At 46.8% G+C, this 8,307-nt stretch overlaps 1 long non-coding RNA gene across 1 annotated transcript; it reads right to left on the minus strand.

Annotated features, from left to right (window-relative positions):
* Positions 1-805: 805 nt before the first annotated feature.
* Positions 806-5,435, minus strand: LOC123123693 (uncharacterized). The gene is made up of 5 exons (XR_006460737.1): positions 4,889-5,435; positions 2,721-2,778; positions 1,755-1,815; positions 1,462-1,553; positions 806-1,313 (listed from the first exon to the last, which is right to left on the minus strand). It is a non-coding gene; the product is annotated as an uncharacterized lncRNA (long non-coding RNA).
* Positions 5,436-8,307: the final 2,872 nt, after the last annotated feature.

Genomic DNA, 8,307 nt, shown 5'->3' on the forward strand with positions numbered 1-8,307 from the left:
TTATAAGACTCTCCCTCGTGTCCGCTTTGATTGTATGGAATCATCATCATCATCTTGAAACATGTCCCTAGTTGTATGGACCACAAATGCTACAGAAATCCTACGGAATCCACAAATGCTCCGGCTACGTCCCCTGCTTACATTTATGGCCGTATGCATCGTTCTCATGCAGAGGCCGGGGGATAACCTCCTTTTCGAAGAAAACAAAATGCCCCCTGCTACAGGTACAGCAGCGCCGCCACCACCGCAGGCGGCAGGTCCGAAGCTTCCGCGCAGGGCAGGAGTGGTGCCGATCGCGCCACGCGGCGAAGCAGTCCACGCCGCCAAAGCCGTCCAAGCCGGCCGCGCCCGAGGCGCCGCGGCCATCTGCATCCGCTTTGAGCGGTGCAGGGTGTGGCCAGAGGGGCTCCCCGGCAGCGAGCTGGCTGCCGGGCTGGCCAGGTGCGTCAGGTTCAAGACCGTGCTGCACGCGCCACCAGCACCAGGTGCCCAGCGAGAAGACGACGCCCCCGACGTTCCGTTGCCCCTCTCGGTGCCTGCAGTGCGAGACGTAGCTCACGTCGATGGAGTCCACCGGCACTCGGAACCTCCACCTCCGGTGCCGGACCAGCCTGAAGCGCGTCATGGTCAAGGTGAAAGGCCCCGGCGAGACGACGTGTACGTGCAAGCGGGAACGACAACGTCTTCAGAGTTAAGATTGCCCCTTCCGATTACAATCTCCAGGTCCAGCAAAGGATGCCATATACTACTACTAGCTACTAGTAGTTCATAAACCTTTTTTTTAAATAAAAACAACTATAGCTCATGTGATAAACCTTGCAATAGATGTAAACTTTTCTATTTTTCCTTGGAAACATACATCCATGCCAAGATTATATAATAATTGCTTGATACAGTATATGTATATGTAGCACTATATGTTTGTTACTGAATGTTGTTGGTCCAGAGTCCAGACATATGGGGAAGGCTGCTAGAGAATTTACATGTTGGAAAACTTCAGCAGAGGTCGGCCAGAAGTTCAGCAATGGATGCTGAATATAAGTAAGAGCAGGAAAAGTGAGGTTTGATCATGACCGGAATACCGAAACCGTACTGCGGGTGAAGAAGCTGTAGAAATCCTACAGAATCTACTCTCTCTTTCCCCTGTGCTGTGCCTGTGTATCATCTCTCTTCTTCACAACCATATACCACTATCCACTTTGATCTGAAACACGGACCATCTGGCAAGAGCCGTATCAGTCCTCCTCGTCATCGGGGGCCCAGGAACGAGGCAAAGGACTTGCGAAGCTTGATGATGGATCTGTCACCCTACCCTGCAACACACAAACACAGGGTTACTTACTTGTCCAATAGAGAGAATTACATGGTACCCATAAACATTGATTGAACTCCATTAAAGCTGTGTGGTTACACAAGACCAAAGCACCAGTTGTAGTAATCGGCGCAGAGTGTTGAACAGACCTGCTTCAACTTCTTCGGAGACTCGTCTGCATCTGCTAGCCTCTCTGAAACTCTTTTCTCAACATCAGAAATACTAGTCATTTCCTTATACCCTGTTTAAGAGGTAGTATTTGTGTAAAAGCAAAGAATCTTCCACACACAAGAACTGTTCAAAAGAAAAGCTACTACAGCAAACATCTTTCCTACTACCTCTGTTTCTAAATATATGACGTTTTGGCAGTTTAAATTGAACTGCCAAAACGTCTTATATTTAGGAACAGGGGAGTACATAAGTAGTGTAAGTATCTACTTACTTTGCAGTTCATACTGAACTATCAGCTTCTCCTTTTCAACTTCAAACTTTGAGAAAAAAATCTGCAGAACACGACGTGTGGACAAGTAAGTAATCGACAATAGAGATCATTCATTATGTGGCAAGAAACTACAAATTCAGGTCTCATTATGCACAAGTATAACATGAAGATATTGGCTCATCCTTTCAAACAAATGATAAATAATTAAGTGTATTTAATAGCCAGTAGCACGATTTCTCATAAACTGCACACACAGTTTGACCAGCTTAAAAGGTTAACAAAGACATGGTTTTCTTTGGATAACTTTTGGCAATAATTCTCCTACATGTGTCAGGGAAACGATAATAAACTCATTTATACGCAAATATGCTTATATAATTAGACAGGATGCAGCTACTGTTCTTCTAGAGTCAAAAGCTAGGGCAAGAGCAGACTATGTTCTACATATATGTATTTATCGTGACACGTAGTGTGTATATATGCCATAGACTTCAGAAAATATGGTAGCAGACGCCCATTCGGCATCCCTTTGAAATTCTGTATGTGTGAAGCCTTGTCTTTGCAGAACTTGTCATGAGTGTGGCTAAGTGGCTTGAGACTTGGTGTAGTCGGTCTTCAATGAACCTTCACACTGCACTAAAAATAAAGCTGGGAACTAAACTATTTTAGATAACCGGATGTACATCATTGTCCCAATAGAAGTTCAAAAAACCTCTTTGGAAGCCTTCGTCAGAGCTTTAAGAACATTCTACCAGCTAATGCAATCAGTAACATTTGTCAGCATTCAGACTACATTTCAATGGACATTCACAGTTTTTATTATCAAGAACTAGCTTATGTATGTGTTCATATTGAAGCAATGAGTAAAAAAGGAGCATACCAAATCTTCACTATAAAAAGGATAGCAGAAATTTCTATTCCTACACACAGAAAGTTAAAGGTGAGTAAAACAGCTTGGTTGTTCACCTTTCCTTCTCAAACTGTCTTGGTGTCCTGTACCATAGATTGAATCTCTGTTGTAACACTGAAAGTTAAAAGAATCTATTTAAATTCTTCCAGCAGCTGAAAAGTGTGCAATAGACATAAGTTGGGACCTTTGTCAGACAGGAAAGGCTCAAATTTTGAGCCACTGAACATACACACTGAAAGGTCATCAATTCATCGTATGAATCCATCCTTCTTACAGGAATGATCATGTATGCTGTACTTCCTTATAAGTTTATCATCAACTGCCACAGCATTACAAAGTGCCTAAAATGTCTCTTACAAGTTTATGATCTACTGGCGCAACACTACATGCAAGACCAAAGCAGTCATGACCAATCAGGAAAACGATGGTCTGCTGCCCTACTAATTTGGTGATGCGAACACAGATTTCCAGTGTCTAAATGGAACACAGCAGGTAGAAACAGTAACATGAGTCCGAAGTCTTCGCAGGCTATTCTGAGAGTGAGTCAGGAGAAAAATAGGAAGGTGGATGCATATATTCGATCAACAAAACTAGTTATCGTTCCACAAAGAAGGTGGATAAATCGTGTTCAAACCAATAGGTGCACGCAACGCTTCCAGGTCCTATCTTTGTATCAGTACGTACCCACTTACTCCAATCATCAGATGTACAGGCAGCGCCTTCTGACGACTGCTAAACTCCTTGTATATTCCTAACCTTTAATGAAAAGGCAGAGCACCTGCCGTTCGAGTTCAAAAAAAATAAACCCTAGTTCTCATCCGATTACAGACTTCTAGAACCTAAATTCAGATACAGGCATACAGCAGGCTAAAAGCACAGATAACACTCATAACTTCAAAATTCTAGTACCATTTAAGGGAACAAATCACCCATAAGTTTATGATCAACTGCCACAACATTGCAAAGTGCCTAAAATGTCTCCTACAACTTTATGATCTACTGGTGCGAAATTACATACGAGACCTAAGCAGTCACAAACAACCTGACAACCATGGTATGCGATCCTGCTACTTTGGTGATGCAAACATAAATTTCCAATATATAAATACAATACAGTAAACAGAAACCCTAATATAACACCCAAGTCTTTGCAGGCCATTGTGAGAGTGAGCAAGGACAAAATGGGAAGGTGGATGCATATATTCTATCACAATAACTAGCTATAGTTCCACAAAGAAGGCGGATAAATCGCCTTAAACCAACCGGTGCACGCAGCTCTTTCAAGTCCTATCGTTGCATCCACCATACCCACTACTCCAATCATCATATGGGCACTCGAACTTTCACAAACAATATAGCACTCGTAAATCCTAGTTCTCATCCAATTACAGACTTCTGGAACCTAAATTCAGGTACAGGCATACAGCAGGCTAGAAGCACTGACAACACTCATAACTGCAAAATCATACCATTGAAGGGAACAAATCTCCCATAAGTTATGATCAACTGCCACAACATTGCAAAGTGCCTAAAATGTCGCCTTGCAAGTGTAGGATCTACTGGCGTGAAATTACATACGAGACCTAAGCAGTCACAAACAACCTGACAACAACGGGGTTCTGTCCTGCTACTTTGGTGATGCAAACATAGACTTCCAATATCTAAATGCAATGCAGTAAACAGAAATAATAATATAACCCCCAAGTCTTTGCAGGCTATTTTGAGAGTGAGACATGGACAAAATGGGGAGGTGGATGCGATGCATATATTCGATAAAAAAAACTAGCTATGGTTCACTCTGAACAAGGTGGATAAATCATGCTAAACCAAAAGGTGCACGCAACACTTCTAAGCCCTGTCATCGCATTGGTACCTACTACTTCAATCATCACCTGATCGTTCACAAACAACATGACACTGGTAATTCCTAGTTCACATCCAATTACAGACTCCTGAAGCCTAAATTCAGATACAGTGCATACAGCAGGTTCAGATACAGTGCATACAGCAGGCTCGGATACAGGGCCTACAGCAGGTTCAGATACAGGGCATGCAGAAGGTTTGGATTCAGGGCAGGCAGCAGGTTCAGGACTCCAGGTACTCGTAGCCACTGAACCCTAGTGTTGCAGGCAACAAATCTCCCATAAGAGTGGGGCTGGTAGAAACAGTGTGCACACTAGCATTACGAAATTGACCGGGGAGAAACATGGGGAGGTGGAATCACCTGGAGATGGCCTGCTCGGTCTTCTTCTGGCCGTCCTTGTGAGCCTTGTCCTTGATGTGGCGCAGCGTCGTCACGATCTGCTTGAAGTCATTGTCTCGGCGGATCCCGTCGGAGCAAACACCCAGAAATCATACGGCCAAATCAGTGAAGCACGCGAAAATCTGACACAAATCGAGCGTGGGAGAGAGGAGGAGGAGGGGGCGCGGCCAGGAAACACTCGGTCTATTCCATCCGAGAAACGCCGCGAGCGGGACGCGCCGAGCGCAGAGCAGCGGCGCGAATAGCTGGGGAGGGAGGGGGAGGAGGCACACCTGTCGAGCTCGAGCTCGCGGTCGCAGTCGTCCATGTTGCGCCGCCTCTTGTCGGACCGTGGTGCCTCGTCCGGGTCCTGGGCTCCACCCCTCTTGCCGCCGCTCGCCCTCACCTTCGCGGCGGCCGACATCGCTCGCCGGTGGGCAGCGGTGGTGGTGCTGGACGACGATTGCTGGACGACCGGTGTGTGCGTGTGCGTGTGGGGTTTCTTTTTTTCTTTTTTCTTTTTCGAGTAACTCGTGTGCGTGTGGGTGTGGGTGTGTGAAGGGGAGGAAAATACTGCTAGCCCTTTTTCCCTTTTGACAATTCTACTTTTTTTTGCGGGGATTTTCACAATTCTACTATATAAATCCTTTCCCTTGCTAATAACATAGTCTTACTTAAAAAAGGCTAGTAACATGATCTGTGGCGTTTACATTTTTCCCCGAAAACCTAAAACCTTTGTCGGCGGCTAGGGTAATTAGGGCTTCAAGGGGACCCGTCTTCCGGCACCGTCCTTCGGCGACTCCCACCGCCGACGACCTCTCGGTCGTTGGTGGGGAGGGGTTGTCACCGGATCCCGCGCATACAGGTCATGTAGCTTTGGGTTTTAGGGTCATAATATCTTAGGTTTTTGGTTGTTCGACGTCATGGCTTCGGCAAGGGCGACGGCGGCGTCGAATAATAAAGCTTCCTTCCTCAACATGACGTTATGCTCGTTGGTGGGTGATGGATCTGGTTGCTAGTATGTTCATGTGGGGATGGTATGGCAGCGACAATATCCTTATGGTGGATTTGTATCCTTGGACTCTGTCGTTGTGACGATGTTTGCTCCATCATCGGTGCAGAGCTCGAGAGGTAGTGCAGGAGCGGATGTAGATAGCGATCTGCGTCGATGGCAACTGGAAGATGGTGGATCATGTTTTGGGTTCTAGTTGGCGGTTGTCAGCTATGGTTTCCTCCTCTGATATAATTGTCGAGTGGGGATGGCAAATTCTGGAGTTCGATGGTGTGTCCAGGGTGTTGCCGCGATCAGATTTTTTCAACGTCATTGGTTTCGCCTTTGGTAAACTACTTTAGAGATCCGAAAAGTTGCAAATCAGCGATGGAGCAACATTGAGATTGGGTGAATAGGTGATCCGACACATTTTCTTTTGATGGCTGTTGCGGTGGTGCTGAAGGCAGGTAACGAGTGTTTGGTGTCAGGTTCAAGGGGTTCTTCGATCTTCATTACTATAATTTTCTATCTTGGTTGTAGGTCCTTTGTTTAAAGGCTAGAGTTTCATTGTCTTTTCGGTATTGTCAATGCCTACGTGGCATTTAACTTGATATTTATTATACCAATGAATGAATGAGACGTATATTGCCATGAAAAAGAAAATAGCATGCTCTGTCGTATTACCTAAAAATATACTCTGTCGTACAATCTTTTCTCTAAAGTTGATTCTAGGAAAACAATTCTGTACCATGGTCTTTTCTAAATGAATAAAAAAACTGTGCAATATGTCATCTGTGCTATCTAATTCTAGAAAGTTTCACTGAACTATATGTAATTTGTGGTATCTTTAGAAAAGAGTGCTTGTTTCATTCCACGTGGGCACTGTATGCACTCCGCCTATGCAAGTTTGATGCGCATACAATGTCCATGGAAACCCGGTTAAGGCCACTGGCCACATACTTACTACAGTGCAAACAAAAAAGTTTGAAGCAACAACTTGAGATCACGACCGTTGTCAGGGTGATGGTCGAGAAGAGGCTGCGAGCGATAGCAAAATATAAGCGTGGGAGGCATTGAGAGGCGGGTGCAACCATTAACAACAACCGTTGGATCTGGGACGAGAGGCATCTGGATCATTTATTAGGCTGATGAACTGGTTTTCTTATTGGGAAACGTTTCCCTTCAGCGCGCCGGCCGAACGACAGCGCCGGACACGTGCGTGCCGCAGGATCAGGCTTGATCTAACGCCTTCTGGTCCACACATACCGATTCGTCCTTATCTCCTTTCTCCCCCCCCCCCCCACCCCCCCCCCCCCCCACCCACCAGGCCTTCGTCTTCCTCATGCCCCCCGGGACAATTCGCGTTCATCCGCCATGGCACTCGTCGGCTCCATCTCCGCCCACCTTTTAGTCCCCCTCACCAGCGCTATCTCTCCCAGGCCACCTGCACCTCGCGCCACCATCGTTACCGCCACTGCCCAGGGGAAACGGCTGGCCGCTAACCATCATCGCTATGAACGATGAGCTCGGGCGTCACCGGCGCGAGAGCTGCTACAACTAGCGTCGTGAGGGATGTTGCGACCGTTGATGTGAGATGCTGGAACCAGGCGACGGAGGAGCTGCAACCCGTGGCGGAATTTGCTACATTCAATTCCGGCGAGGGCAAGACCTGTGACGACAGCGAATAAAGTTTTTGCTACAACCCACATCAGTTTTTGCTACCACCGATGTCTACATTTGCTACCACCTGCGATGGCATTTGCTACATCATCCATGATGATGTTGCAACCCTGACGGCATCGACGATGTTTTTTGCTACAGCCAGCTATGGCGAAAGCTACCCACCAGAGTCTTTTTTTTGTTACAAGCATTCACTGATTAGCTACGACATGCGATGGCGACGACGACGTTTGCTACAATCGTTGTCGGATTTGCTACGACCGACGTCGTTGTTTGCTACATCCTTCTCGGCTTAGCTGCGACGTGCGACGGCGACGGCTACGTTTTTGCTGCAATCGTAGCTGAATTTTTCTACGACCGGTGAAGTTTTTGCTATATCTATGCATAGCTTCCACAATGATGAGCAACACGAGATGCTAGTGGGGGTTGCCGCGGGGCACGAGCCAGCCGGCGGCCGGACGAGATGCTTGTGAGGAAACCGGCATCGGGGGAGACGTTGCGACCTGTGGTCATGTGATGCTACGACGGCGTGTCTTGATGAAGAAGACGGGGGGCTGGAGTGCGTGCTGCAAACCGGGGGTGCAATGGTGCGGGGGAGCTGCGATGTGGCGTCGCGAGGAGGAGAAGCGGCCATGTCACTACTGGAATTTGCTTATTTGCCGCCTACCTATTCTTTGCCATCTGCTGGCGGACGGCAAAGAAGGTCTTTGCCGTCAGCTTGCAAAAAACG

Source organism: Triticum aestivum, chromosome 5D (assembly GCF_018294505.1).
Source record: "Triticum aestivum cultivar Chinese Spring chromosome 5D, IWGSC CS RefSeq v2.1, whole genome shotgun sequence".
Lineage (NCBI taxonomy): Eukaryota > Viridiplantae > Streptophyta > Magnoliopsida > Poales > Poaceae > Triticum > Triticum aestivum.